The sequence below is a fragment of the Octopus bimaculoides genome, unplaced genomic scaffold, assembly GCF_046866305.1.
Source record: "Octopus bimaculoides isolate indiv1 unplaced genomic scaffold, ASM4686630v1 contig40, whole genome shotgun sequence".
In the NCBI taxonomy this organism is placed as follows: domain Eukaryota; kingdom Metazoa; phylum Mollusca; class Cephalopoda; order Octopoda; family Octopodidae; genus Octopus; species Octopus bimaculoides.
This window is the reverse complement of record NW_028315290.1, coordinates 529,556-542,500: the sequence shown is the minus strand read 5'-3', so window position 1 is coordinate 542,500 and position 12,945 is coordinate 529,556. Positions and strand designations below refer to the sequence as shown.

Sequence of the window (12,945 nt, the reverse complement as noted above, 5' to 3'; positions counted from 1 at the left end):
TCTCCCTGCGTGATTTATTATGCTCTAGCCAGTCCTCAACTTTTCGAACAAAATTGTCCCAGGCAGTCGCTGACCCGTCCTCCACGAGTTCCAATTGGGCCTCGCAGAAAACTGCTGACCAGCGGGTATGCCCAGGACTGGCCGCATCAAGGAATCGATCTCTCCACTCCACTTGGGGGGAGGATTGCACCTCTCTTTGCGACAGGGAACTGTTATCATGCAGACCCGACCCTTGATGACCCTTACGGGCCCTTTTGGCCAGGTCTGCTCTTTTTGACCCTACTTGTTTACATGTTTTATTCGGCAAGAATCGTGCTATCTCTACGTTTATGTATCTTACACCTGCCTCTACAAGTTCGGCCTCCTTCTTGACGAGGACCGCTATTTCCTCATCTGACCAACAGCCTCTGCGTCTTCGGCCTGTTGCCTCGGCAGCGGCTGCCCGATCCGCACGCTTTTTCGCTAGCTCAGCTTTGTGAGCAGCTATCCTGCGCTGATTAGCAGCCACAGGATGCTTGTGACGTTCGTGCTGGGATCGGCCTACAGCCGTCAAAAAAGAACGGCTGCAGTGGTCACACTTAAACGGGAGTCTGACGGGACTTGAGGCTCGAGATAGGGCATTACATTTGCCAGCGTGACACCTCATCGAATGTAGGTGTCCGCTTTCCCTGTCACACTTACTGCATTTGTAGACAGGCTTTATACCATGTCTACCTTCTAAATGTTCTCCCCAGCGACGGGGAGAAGAAAAACGCTGAGGACATAGCGGACAGGCCATAGAGCATGATCCGCATGGGATAGGGAGCGAAAATTCGCTTCCTGCAGGAGTGGGATATAATATCCCATTCTCAACCTCTCGATCCACTTCTAAAATAAGAGAGTGGATGTCATGGAGGGAATCCTGAGCAAGTTCTTTAGGAAGCTGTGTCCCCTTCACCACTAGCGTATGAGTCGGATAAATTAACCTGAACAGTCCGTCTCTTTTTTTTTCATATATCAGCGACGGGAGCTTATTAACACCCCCGTCGCCGTTCCAGTTGTTACCAGTAGGACCACTAATCATACCATGCTGCGGAGATGGTCCATTATCCACAACAGGGGAAGGTAGCTGTACGGCCAAGCCTGTTTGGTTATCATGCTCAGCCTGACCTGCGGGCCCCGCCCCGGACCCACGGGCCACCAGATTTACGGCGCCTGGCTGCCGTATGTTTTCAATCTTATTATTATTATTCATGATTATGGTACGGCAATTACCATGAGTATACGGGCAAAACTGATCAAGTTATACTTACGGGAGGCATAAGGCCAAACCCTACCAGGAAGATAGACCACCATCACTCTAGCCGAACAGAATGCCCTCCGACTAATCAACTAGCCACAGAAATGCAGGCCACAGAAGGTTCAACCCGGCAACGCATACACCCAATGCTAGCAATAGATTTCAGCCAAGTCCTTTTTATCAGACATCCTGGCGGTGTGGCCACTTGCCCCATGGTAGCAAGCTTGTCTACCCGCCCCATGGTAGCAAGCTTTCACATTTCACCAGGTTTCTAAATCCATACCAGCACGAGCAACAACACGCCAGGCTTTACCAACCGGGCGCTAAGACAATCATCGAATCCTAAGCGACAGGACCCCCCTATTGAGGGACCCGACCAATCAAACTTTGGAACCAACCAATCAAACACCAATAGATCATAAAGGGCCCCCCCATTTGAGGGCCCCCCATCTAATCTAAGTCGAGACAATGAAAGACTATTCGCCCAGCTGGGAACTCCATAGCACTACACCCTACGACAGTCAACACAGACGGGTTAATCTATTAATAGATAACGCGGGACAACTAGACGGCAGACTAACGGTAGTCCACCACCCCTAGCAAGGAGGCCTATACCTCCCTAATCAGGATCACCCATGCACTACATGGTCCTCACCAATAAAATGGCACCGCTTTGAGGAAACAACGGACACGTTTAGTTTGTCCAATGTGGGGGCATATATCTGGCATGATACCTGATCTATCCAGCATGCAACCCCACACGGACGTAAGCTCTTTCACCACGCCAAGGTAGTGTCCATAAGGGTGAAGCCCGGCAGTGCATCCATCAACTGAGTAAAAAACAGTGGGCTCCAACAAACCGGACTAAACCACAAGGTATGTCACAGTAAGTGAGTCTGCCCACTGAGTCCCAGAAGATCATAACGTACCGGGCCTACCTGGTGGTGCATCCATCTACCGAGTAAAAAACAGCGGGCTCCAACAAACCGGACCTCACCCTAAAGCGTATCACGGTAAGTGAGTCTGCCCGCTGAGTCCCAGCAGATCACAGCCAACAGGCCCCACGAAAGAGACAGGCCCCACGGAAGAGAGTCATAGTTACTCCCGCCGTTTACCCGCGCTTGGTTGAATTTCTTCACTTTGACATTCAGAGCACTGGGCAGAAATCACATCGCGTCTGTGCGGCTCGGCCGGCTACGCGATGCTCTGTTTTAATTAGACAGTCGGATTCCCCCGGTCCGTACCAGTTCCGAGTCGACCGTTCGCCGCCGGCCGAACGCCTGCCGCGCGTCGCGGTGCAACGACCGCACGACCCCACGCAAGGCGGGAACAGAGGGCCGCGAGCACCGACGCGACGGCGAGCCCAAAGCCGTGTCGCTCCACGGCGTCTCGGGTGTGGAGCCGTGTTGTTCGCGCCCACTACGCCCCGGGCGCCCCGTATGAAACCGCCGCGCGCCGACATGCGACGGCGGCCCGACCGCGCGTCGGGAGGTGCGGAACGCCGACGCGAGAGAAGGCCGCGCGTGCGAGAGGAGGAGGAGGAGGAGGAGGACCGACGCGGCGACAACCACCGCTTTCCGCCGCGAGGACGCGACGTGCTGACGACTATGCCGCACGCGACCGACCGACCGACCAACCGACTTTCCTACCCGACGAAGAAGCCGCCAACTCCCGTTGACCGAAGGCGCGACCGCACACCGACGCGAAGCGAGTTGCCCGCCGCCACGGAAGGCGGCGCAAACGACGGCCGGAAAGGCGCCCGAGATGCCGAGTCCGACGCCAACGCTACAGCCCCGTACCGATCCGCCGCTTCGCGTGAAGACGTGTTCCGGCGCCCGCTGCAGCAGCGCGACGCCGAGCGAACGGCGAAGCAACCGCCGCGCGGGAGCGCAGCGACACACACGGCCCGACCGACCCGGTCCTCGGAGCCAATCCTTCTTCCGAAGGTACGGATCCATTTTGCCGACTTCCCTTACCTACATTGGCGCTATCGACGAGAGGCTGTACACCTTGGAGACCTGCTGCGGATGGTGGGTACGGACCGACTCGAGAGCTGCGAATCGTTACGGACCCGGATTTTCCAGGGCCGCCGAGAGCGCACCGGACGCCGCCCGAGACGCGGCGCTCTACAGGTACCATATCCGTATCTCCGGACGAGCCGATTCCACGGACGCGGTCCTTTACGAAGAAGAGAGAACTCTTCCCGGGGCTCCCGGCAACGTCTCCGGGCTCGCTTGCGTTGCCGCTGCTTCGCCCGACCGCCGGCTTCGACGACAAACGCGCTACTAAGAGCGGCGCGCCGCGTTCCCACCGCCGGACGAGCACTCTCCGAGTTCGGGTTCGGGAATATTAACCCGATTCCCTTTCGATGCGAGGCCGGCCGCATCTGCTATTATATTTGCTACAACCGCTTTCGTGACGGATCCGGCGCCTTTCGTGGAAGCTTTCGCCCGCTTCTTAGGACCGACTGACCCGTGCTCGACCGCCGTTGGCACGGAACCCTTCTCCACTTCGGTCTTCGAAGGTCTCGTTCGAATATTTGCTACTACCACCGAGATCTGCACCCGCGGTCGGCTTCACCCGGGCTCGCGCCCGCGGCTTCCATGCACGCCGCGGCGCCCTCCTACTCGACCGGGCATCGGAAAGTCGCCTCGCCGGCGATCGCGCAACCTGTCGCCCGGCCGGTCCGGCATCGGTCGCTCGCTCCAGCGCCATCCATTTTCGGGGCCGGTCGATTCGGCAGGTAAGTTGTTACACACTCCTGAGCGGATTCCGACTTCCGTGGCCACCGTCCTGCTGTCTATATCGACCGACACCCTTTCGGGGATCTAATGGGCGAAGCGTAGGGCACCTTAGCCGGACGTTCGGTTCATCCCACATCACCAGTTCTGCTTACCAAAAGTGGCCCACTTGGCACCGTGCATTCGTCGCAAGAAACGCGCAAAATAATTATCATTATTCCCAACGATTCGTAAACGGCCGCCTCCGTTCGGGAGAGGAGGAGTAGCGCGGCCCGTTTCGCCCGTTCCGAGTTCGAGAGTAGATCGAGGCCGTCAACGTCCCCGGGGCCTCCAGTCGTTCGCTTTACCGGACGGAATTGCGTGTCGTTCTCCTGCTGGCGCCAGCTATCCTGAGGGAAACTTCGGAGGGAACCAGCTACTAGACGGCTCGATTGGTCTTTCGCCCCTACACCCGGTTCCGACGATCGATTTGCACGTCAGAGGCGCTTCGGACTTCCACCAGAGTTTCCTCTGGCTTCGTCCCGACCGGGCGTGGATCGCCATCTTTCGGGTCCCCGGCCGCCTGCTACACCTGAGTCGGAGCGTGAACGCGCGCTTTCGAGCGCGAACGCGCGGGCCCGACCCGGGAACGATGCTTCGAAACGCCGCGTGTTACAAAAAAAGAAGCGAGCCGCCGCCACCACCACCGCTGATGCTGCAGCAACCGACGAGATTAGACGACGGCGGCAGCAACTGCGGCGGCTGCTGCGACAGCGGCCCAACTCCCTTCCCCCGAGCGGCGACGTGTCACGTTCTCGCTTTCGCTGTGCCGTCGGAGTTCGCAAAGTGAAAGGCTCCAACGACTCGCAGTCGACTGGGACTCCTCGGTCCGTGTTTCAAGACGGGTCGGGTAGGTTGCCGATGCTCGTCGCTGACCGGCAGCAGCGGGCGGCTTTTCGGGCGATCCCGCCGACTCCTCCAACAACCACCGCTCCTGCTGCTGTAGCACCACGCGCAAAGACGAGGAGCAAGTAGAAGAAGTAGTAGAAGAAGAAGGAGCAGGCGGGCGGCCGCGTCGCTTTCGCGACTCGCTGCGTCGTGAGTGCTGAGGGCGAGGTGCGTTAGCCCGTCTCCGTCGGTTAGCCGTGCCAGCGCTTTCGTGGAGCGACGGGCCCGGTCGAGAGAAGCGCGTGGATCCCGACGCCGGTCGGTCCCCGCGTGAACGGGTTCCGGACGCCGAGGCGCTCGTCTGCGACCTGCGGACGCCGCGCGCCTACCGGCCCGACGGGAACGGGTCGCGACGACGGATCGGAGGGGAAGTGCGTCCGATGCCGGCGCCACGGAAATCGAGCGCCGACGAGGCGGCAGACGACCGCCCGCGGAAACGAGCGGCCGCCACCGACGCGTTCGTCGGCGACGACGGCGCCTTAGGAGGCGGGGGTGAAAGTGGCAGCGGACTGAGTCCCCTCGCGATCGCGGTGAGCGGTCCTACCCGTTTACCCCTGGGCGGTTTCACGGTCTCTTGAACTCTCTCTCCAAAGTTCTTTTCAACTTTCCCTCGCGGTACTTGTCGGCTATCGGACTCGTCCCCGTATTTAGCCTTGGATGGAGCTTACCACCCGCTTTGGGCTGCGTTCCCAAGCAACCCGACTCTCGGGCCGAAAAGAAACACCGCCGATCGCCGCCGGCTCCGAATGGGCCTGGCACCCGCTCTGGGCAGCCCCGATCGAGGGGACTCCGAACCTAGCCGGGCGAAACGATCGACCGTGTACGACCCTTGCGCCACAGCTCTCGACGACCGGCGCGGCCGACGAGATTCGGCGTTGGGCTTCTCCCGGTTCACTCGCCGTTACTTAGGGAATCCCGGTTGGTTTCTTTTCCTCCGCTTAGCGATATGCTTAAGTTCGGCGGGTAGTCTCGTCCGAGTCGAGGGCAGCTTAGAAAAAAATAAAAAGTCGTCGCTGCGGCAAACCGCATTCGATTCGTCGTCGTCGTCGTCGTCGTCGTCGTCGTCGTCTTCGATGGCCTGCACGAACGCTCGCAAACGAGATCCACAGAGCGAACACCGACCGAAGATGCAGACGGCTGCGGCGGCGGCGGCGGCGGCGGCGGCAGCCACGGAGTAATAAGAGGAGGCAACGACGGCGAGGGCGGCAGGCAGAAGAGTGCGCACGAACGGCGGACGGTGCGTTCCCTGCTGCTACTGCACATGTCGGCCGCTCCGTGGCAGGTGTCGCAGCGATGACGGTCTGGCATTGCGGGAGACGGAGGATCGAGCGGCGCGCGCTCGCTAGTCGTGCCGGAAGCAGAAGCAGTAGCGAGAACGAAAGGCGAGCTGTTCACGCTGCCCGCCCGCTTCCACGGCGCGCGCCCTTTCCTGCGACTCCCGACTCCCCGCCGCTGCTGCTGCTGCAACGGCGGACGGCTTTTTCGTGTCGTGACCGCCTCTCGACCGGACGGGGCCCCGGGACGATGGGATCCCGGGGCAATGTGCGTTCGAGGTGTCGATGTTCACTGAGTCCTGCAATTCGCATCAGTTCACGCGGATAGCCGCGCTCTTCATCGACGGACGAGCCGAGTGATCCCCCGTCCAGGGTTTCGGTATTTGCTACTACTACTACTACTACGCCTACCAGCACTGCTGATGCTGGCCGACGCAGAGGCGAGGAAAGGAAGGAAGACGAGAGAGATATTGATGTTCGTGGAGCCGCAAAGCGTGCAGCACCGTCGGCCTAGCGCACTGTATTCGGGCGGACGCAGGCTGGGTGAAAACTGCGCGGTCGGCAGCTGCCAGAGAGAGAACGAGAAGGAAGCATAACGACTTGCGGGCTTCGTTCACCGCTGATGACGCCGCCGCTTCTACTTGCTCGTTGCTCGGCTGAGGCTGAGGCTGCACTGTTAGAGGGCCGACGATTGCGAGGGGGCCCGGCCGCGGCTTACGAAACCGGCTGGATGGCGCCGGAAAGGCGAGGAGGAGGCGACGGCGACGACGGCGATGTTGGCCGGCCGACGCCAGGAAGGAAGACGAGAGAGATATTGATGTTCGTGGAGCCGCAAAGCGTGCAGCACCGTCGGCCTAGCGCACTGTATTCGGGCGGACGCAGGCTGGGTGAAAACTGCGCGGTCGGCAGCTGCCAGAGAGAGAACGAGAAGGAAGCATAACGACTTGCGGGCTTCGTTCACCGCTGATGACGCCGCCGCTTCTACTTGCTCGTTGCTCGGCTGAGGCTAAGGCTGCACTGTTAGAGGGCCGACGATTGCGAGGGGGCCCGGCCGCGGCTTACGAAACCGGCTGGATGGCGCCGGAAAGGCGAGGAGGAGGCGACGACGACGACGACGACGGCGATGTTGGCCGGCCGACGCCAGGAAGGAAGACGAGAGAGATATTGATGTTCGTGGAGCCGCAAAGCGTGCAGCACCGTCGGCCTAGCGCACTGTATTCGGGCGGACGCAGGCTGGGTGAAAACTGCGCGGTCGGCAGCTGCCAGAGAGAGAACGAGAAGGAAGCATAACGACTTGCGGGCTTCGTTCACCGCTGATGACGCCGCCGCTTCTACTTGCTCGTTGCTCGGCTGAGGCTGAGGCTGCACTGTTAGAGGGCCGACGATTGCGAGGGGGCCCGGCCGCGGCTTACGAAACCGGCTGGATGGCGCCGGAAAGGCGAGGAGGAGGCGACGGCGACGACGGCGATGTTGGCCGGCCGACGCCAGGAAGGAAGACGAGAGAGATATTGATGTTCGTGGAGCCGCAAAGCGTGCAGCACCGTCGGCCTAGCGCACTGTATTCGGGCGGACGCAGGCTGGGTGAAAACTGCGCGGTCGGCAGCTGCCAGAGAGAGAACGAGAAGGAAGCATAACGACTTGCGGGCTTCGTTCACCGCTGATGACGCCGCCGCTTCTACTTGCTCGTTGCTCGGCTGAGGCTGAGGCTGCACTGTTAGAGGGCCGACGATTGCGAGGGGGCCCGGCCGCGGCTTACGAAACCGGCTGGATGGCGCCGGAAAGGCGAGGAGGAGGCGACGACGACGGCGATGTTGGCCGGCCGACGCCAGGAAGGAAGACGAGAGAGATATTGATGTTCGTGGAGCCGCAAAGCGTGCAGCACCGTCGGCCTAGCGCACTGTATTCGGGCGGACGCAGGCTGGGTGAAAACTGCGCGGTCGGCAGCTGCCAGAGAGAGAACGAGAAGGAAGCATAACGACTTGCGGGCTTCGTTCACCGCTGATGACGCCGCCGCTTCTACTTGCTCGTTGCTCGGCTGAGGCTGAGGCTGCACTGTTAGAGGGCCGACGATTGCGAGGGGGCCCGGCCGCGGCTTACGAAACCGGCTGGATGGCGCCGGAAAGGCGAGGAGGAGGCGACGACGACGGCGATGTTGGCCGGCCGACGCCAGGAAGGAAGACGAGAGAGATATTGATGTTCGTGGAGCCGCAAAGCGTGCAGCACCGTCGGCCTAGCGCACTGTATTCGGGCGGACGCAGGCTGGGTGAAAACTGCGCGGTCGGCAGCTGCCAGAGAGAGAACGAGAAGGAAGCACAACGACAGCGGAAACGATTTGCAGTCCTCGTTCACCGCTGCTACTTGCTCGTTGCTTGTTGCTCGTTGCTCGGCTGAGGCTGAGGCTGCACTGTTAGAGGGCCGACGATTGCGAGGGGGCCCGGCCGCGGCTTACGAAACCGGCTGGATGGCGCCGGAAAGGCGAGGAGGAGGCGACGACGACGGCGATGTTGGCCGGCCGACGCCAGGAAGGAAGACGAGAGAGATATTGATGTTCGTGGAGCCGCAAAGCGTGCAGCACCGTCGGCCTAGCGCACTGTATTCGGGCGGACGCAGGCTGGGTGAAAACTGCGCGGTCGGCAGCTGCCAGAGAGAGAACGAGAAGGAAGCATAACGACTTGCGGGCTTCGTTCACCGCTGATGACGCCGCCGCTTCTACTTGCTCGTTGCTCGGCTGAGGCTGAGGCTGCACTGTTAGAGGGCCGACGATTGCGAGGGGGCCCGGCCGCGGCTTACGAAACCGGCTGGATGGCGCCGGAAAGGCGAGGAGGAGGCGACGACGACGACGACGGCGATGTTGGCCGGCCGACGCCAGGAAGGAAGACGAGAGAGATATTGATGTTCGTGGAGCCGCAAAGCGTGCAGCACCGTCGGCCTAGCGCACTGTATTCGGGCGGACGCAGGCTGGGTGAAAACTGCGCGGTCGGCAGCTGCCAGAGAGAGAACGAGAAGGAAGCATAACGACTTGCGGGCTTCGTTCACCGCTGATGACGCCGCCGCTTCTACTTGCTCGTTGCTCGGCTGAGGCTGAGGCTGCACTGTTAGAGGGCCGACGATTGCGAGGGGGCCCGGCCGCGGCTTACGAAACCGGCTGGATGGCGCCGGAAAGGCGAGGAGGAGGAGGCGAGAGAGATATTGAGGTTCGTGGAGCCGCAAAGCGTGCAGCACCGTCGGCCTAGCGCACTGTATTCGGGCGGACGCAGGCTGGGTGAAAACTGCGCGGTCGGCAGCTGCCAGAGAGAGAACGAGAAGGAAGCATAACGACAGCGGAAACGATTTGCGGGCTTCGTCCACCGCTGATGACGCCGCTTCTACTTGCTCGTTGCTCGGCTGAGGCTGAGGCTGCACTGTTAGAGGGCCGACGAGTGCGAGGGGGCCCGGCCGCGACTTACGAAACCGGCTGGCTGGCGCCGGAAAGGCGAGGAGGAGGAGGAGACGGAGGAGCGGAGCAGGGCTGCTTCTGCTGCTGCGGTAATGATCCTTCCGCAGGTTCACCTACGGAAACCTTGTTACGACTTTTACTTCCTCTAAGCGATCGGGTTCGGTCGTCTTCTCCGGGCCATCAGAGAACGCGCCGGCGACGGCGCGGAACGCCGCCGCGCGTAAGCGAACTCGTCGGCCAGATCCGAGGACCTCACCGGACCGTTCGATCGGTAGTAGCGACGGGCGGTGTGTACAAAGGGCAGGGACGTGATCGACGCGGGCTGATGACCCGCGCCTACCGGGAATTCCTCGTTCACGGGGTTGGTTCCAGGCCCCGATCCCTATCACGGGAGGTGGTTCAGAGGTTTCCCGACCCTCTCGGGCCGGGGGAGACGCGCCCGCTGATACCTCCAGTGTAGCGCGCGTGCGGCCCCGGACATCTAAGGGCATCACAGACCTGTTATCGCTCCGCCTCGTGCGGCTTTCTGCCGCCCGTCCCTCTAAGAAGCGCTGCGTTCGCCAACCGACTGGCCCGGGCGCGACGGCGTGCCGCCGCCGGGCTCGCGCGGGCCGAGCCGACCGAGTCACCGCCGCCGCTCCGCAACCGACGCCGCAACCACGCCGCGTGCGAACCGCCATCCCAGACCAACCCGCACACCAACCCGCGAGGAGCGGAGCACGAAAGGCTGCTAAGAAGGCAGTTGCCGGACGCGGCCGCAGCGCCGGACGCGAAGGAGAGCGGCGGCAACGGCAAGCACGGGCCGCGCGCGGAGCTACCGACGATGGCTTCGGCGCCGCCTCGCTACCGGAAAAGCACTAATCGACGCGCTAGTTAGCAGGCCGGAGTCTCGTTCGTTATCGGAATCAACCAGACGGATCGCTCCACCAACTAAGAACGGCCATGCACCACCACCCACCGAATCGAGAAAGAGCTATCGATCTGTCAATCCTACCGGTGTCCGGACCGGGTGAGTTTTCCCGTGTTGAGTCAAATTAAGCCGCAGGCTCCACTCCTGGTGGTGCCCTTCCGTCAATTCCTTTAAGTTTCTGTTTTGCAACCATACTCCCCCCGGAACCGACTATGGTTTCCCGCGCAGGCTCCCCGCCGGGTCATCGAAGCGAACGCCGGCGGAGCGCCAGTCGGCATCGTTTACGGTCGGAACTACGACGGTATCTGATCGTCTTCGAACCTCCGACTTTCGCTCTTGATCGAGGAAAACGTGCTTGCCACACGCCGTCGCTGCAGTGCGTCTTGCGACGATCCAAGAATTTCACCTCTAACGTCGCAATACGAGTGGCCCCGATCGCTCCCTTCGATCATTGCCTCGTCGTGAACGGAGACCGACGGATGACGCGCGGACGAGGCCATTTTCCATCATTCCATGCTTTTCGTATGCAAGCCGGCGGGGCTCGCTCTGAGCACTCTAATTTTTTCACAGTGAACGTACCGGCCGCCTCGGACACTCGGCGAAGAGCACCCTCGGAGGAACCGTGCGGGCCGAAACGACCGGGAGGTGGACGCGCTACCGAAACGCGTGCGAGCGGCGATGCCCCGGGCGACGCTCGACCCCCGTTTGTTTCCCCCGAACACCGCGTACCGCCGCAAGCGACGGAGGAGACGGCGGCGGCGGCAGCAGCAGCGACGACGGCGGCGAGGCCGAACGATCGCGTGCCGATGCCGATGCCGACCGACCGACCGACCGACCGAGAGGACGGAAGCGGAAGCTACGGAGGCGGGTGACGGGCTACCGGAGAGACCGTCGCAGCGACGATGCGCGCAGAGCTCCGCGGCCCGACCGCGCACGCACCGGCGAATAGGGCCGGGAGTGCGAACGGACGACCGAAGCGGACGCGCGCGAGGCACGCCCGCGACGGCGCCGTCGCCCCGAACGTGCTGGGGCACGTTTTCGAGACCCGAATTCCGACTACGAGCTTTTCAAACGCAACAATTTTAATATACGCTACCGGAGCTGGAATTACCGCGGCTGCTGGCACCAGACTTGCCCTCCGGTCGATCCTCGTTAACGGATTTGAAGTGTACTCATTCCGATCGCGGGGCCTCGACAGAGTCCCGCGTCGTTATTTTTCGTCACTACCTCCCCGTGCCGGGAGTGGGTAATTTGCGCGCCTGCTGCCTTCCTTGGATGTGGTAGCCGTTTCGCATGCTCCCTCTCCGGAATCGAACCCTGATTCCCCGTTACCCGTTGCCACCACGGTCGGCACTTACCGGGCCGTCGACAGTTGATAGGGCGGACTCGCGGGGGACCCGTCGCGCGAAGGCTAGTCGATACTAGCCCGTGCGATCGTACTGACAGTTATCCAGAGTCACCAAAATCGAAGGGGCGTGAAGCCGACGCACGCCTAGACCCGCGCGCGTGCGAAGCACGGCGACGGCGGCTGCTGCGACGGCCCGTACGCGTCGGTCTCAGTCTAATATTTGCGCCGCGACCAATGCGGAAGGCCGACCGTATCGTCGCGACCGGCGGCGGCGGGAACTGGCGAGCAGTCCCGGAACCAACCCGGCCGAGCGGGCGCCGGCGACGACCGGCAGCGGCTGGGACGACGCCGAGCACGCGGAGGCGCTGCGGCGACGAAGACCGCTGCTGCTGCCGGAAGCCGTTTTTCGGCCCGACGCCCGGGTGCGACCTGCGATCGCGGCTTCGGTTGCATGTATTAGCTCTAGAATTGCCACAGTTATCCACTCTCCTCGCGGTGAGGAATACGGTCCCGAGGATTAGGTCCGGTTCCTGAGCCATTCGCGGTTTCACCATTCGTTTACGGCATGAACTTACACTTGCATGGCTTAAGCTTTGAGACAAGCATATGACTACTGGCAGGATCAACCAGGTATCGTCGTCGTCGTCGTCGTCGTCGCTGTAGTAGCGTCACCGTCGCGTCGGTCGGCTGAGAGCGGAAGTCGAGGCGGATGTCGAGGCGGAAGTCCCGCTGCTGCCATCGCCGCCGCCGCCGCGCGGAGAGCAAACGAAAGCGAAGAGGAGGAGGAGGAGGAGGAGAAGCCTGAAAAATCGCGGCCGCCGCTGCTGCTGCTGCGGTAGCCGTTCGTTCGTACGTACGTTACGCGTCCTAATCCGCCGCTCTGCTGTAGCAGCGGAAAAGCGCGCCAGACGGAAGAAAAAGAGTTCGCCGAGTAGAAACGGTTTGCGATCCGACTGCCGCACACCGGGCCGCTGCGGTAGGACGGGCGCCGGTGCGGGTTGAAGAAACGAGGCGGTTTCTGGCTGCTGCT

General features: G+C 61.7%; 1 non-coding gene and 2 pseudogenes across 1 annotated transcript; all 3 read right to left on the bottom strand.

Annotated features, from left to right (window-relative positions):
- LOC149129340 (large subunit ribosomal RNA) overlaps positions 1-5,934 on the bottom strand; it is a 10,224-nt pseudogene extending 4,290 nt beyond the window's left edge.
- A 507-nt stretch (positions 5,935-6,441) lies between these two features.
- Positions 6,442-6,597, bottom strand: LOC149129339 (5.8S ribosomal RNA). Its single transcript, XR_016240023.1, has one exon. It is a non-coding gene; the product is annotated as a 5.8S ribosomal RNA (ribosomal RNA).
- Positions 6,598-9,747: 3,150 nt separating this feature from the next.
- LOC149129338 (small subunit ribosomal RNA) lies at positions 9,748-12,548 on the bottom strand (annotated as a pseudogene).
- Between the last annotated feature and the right edge of the window lie 397 nt (positions 12,549-12,945).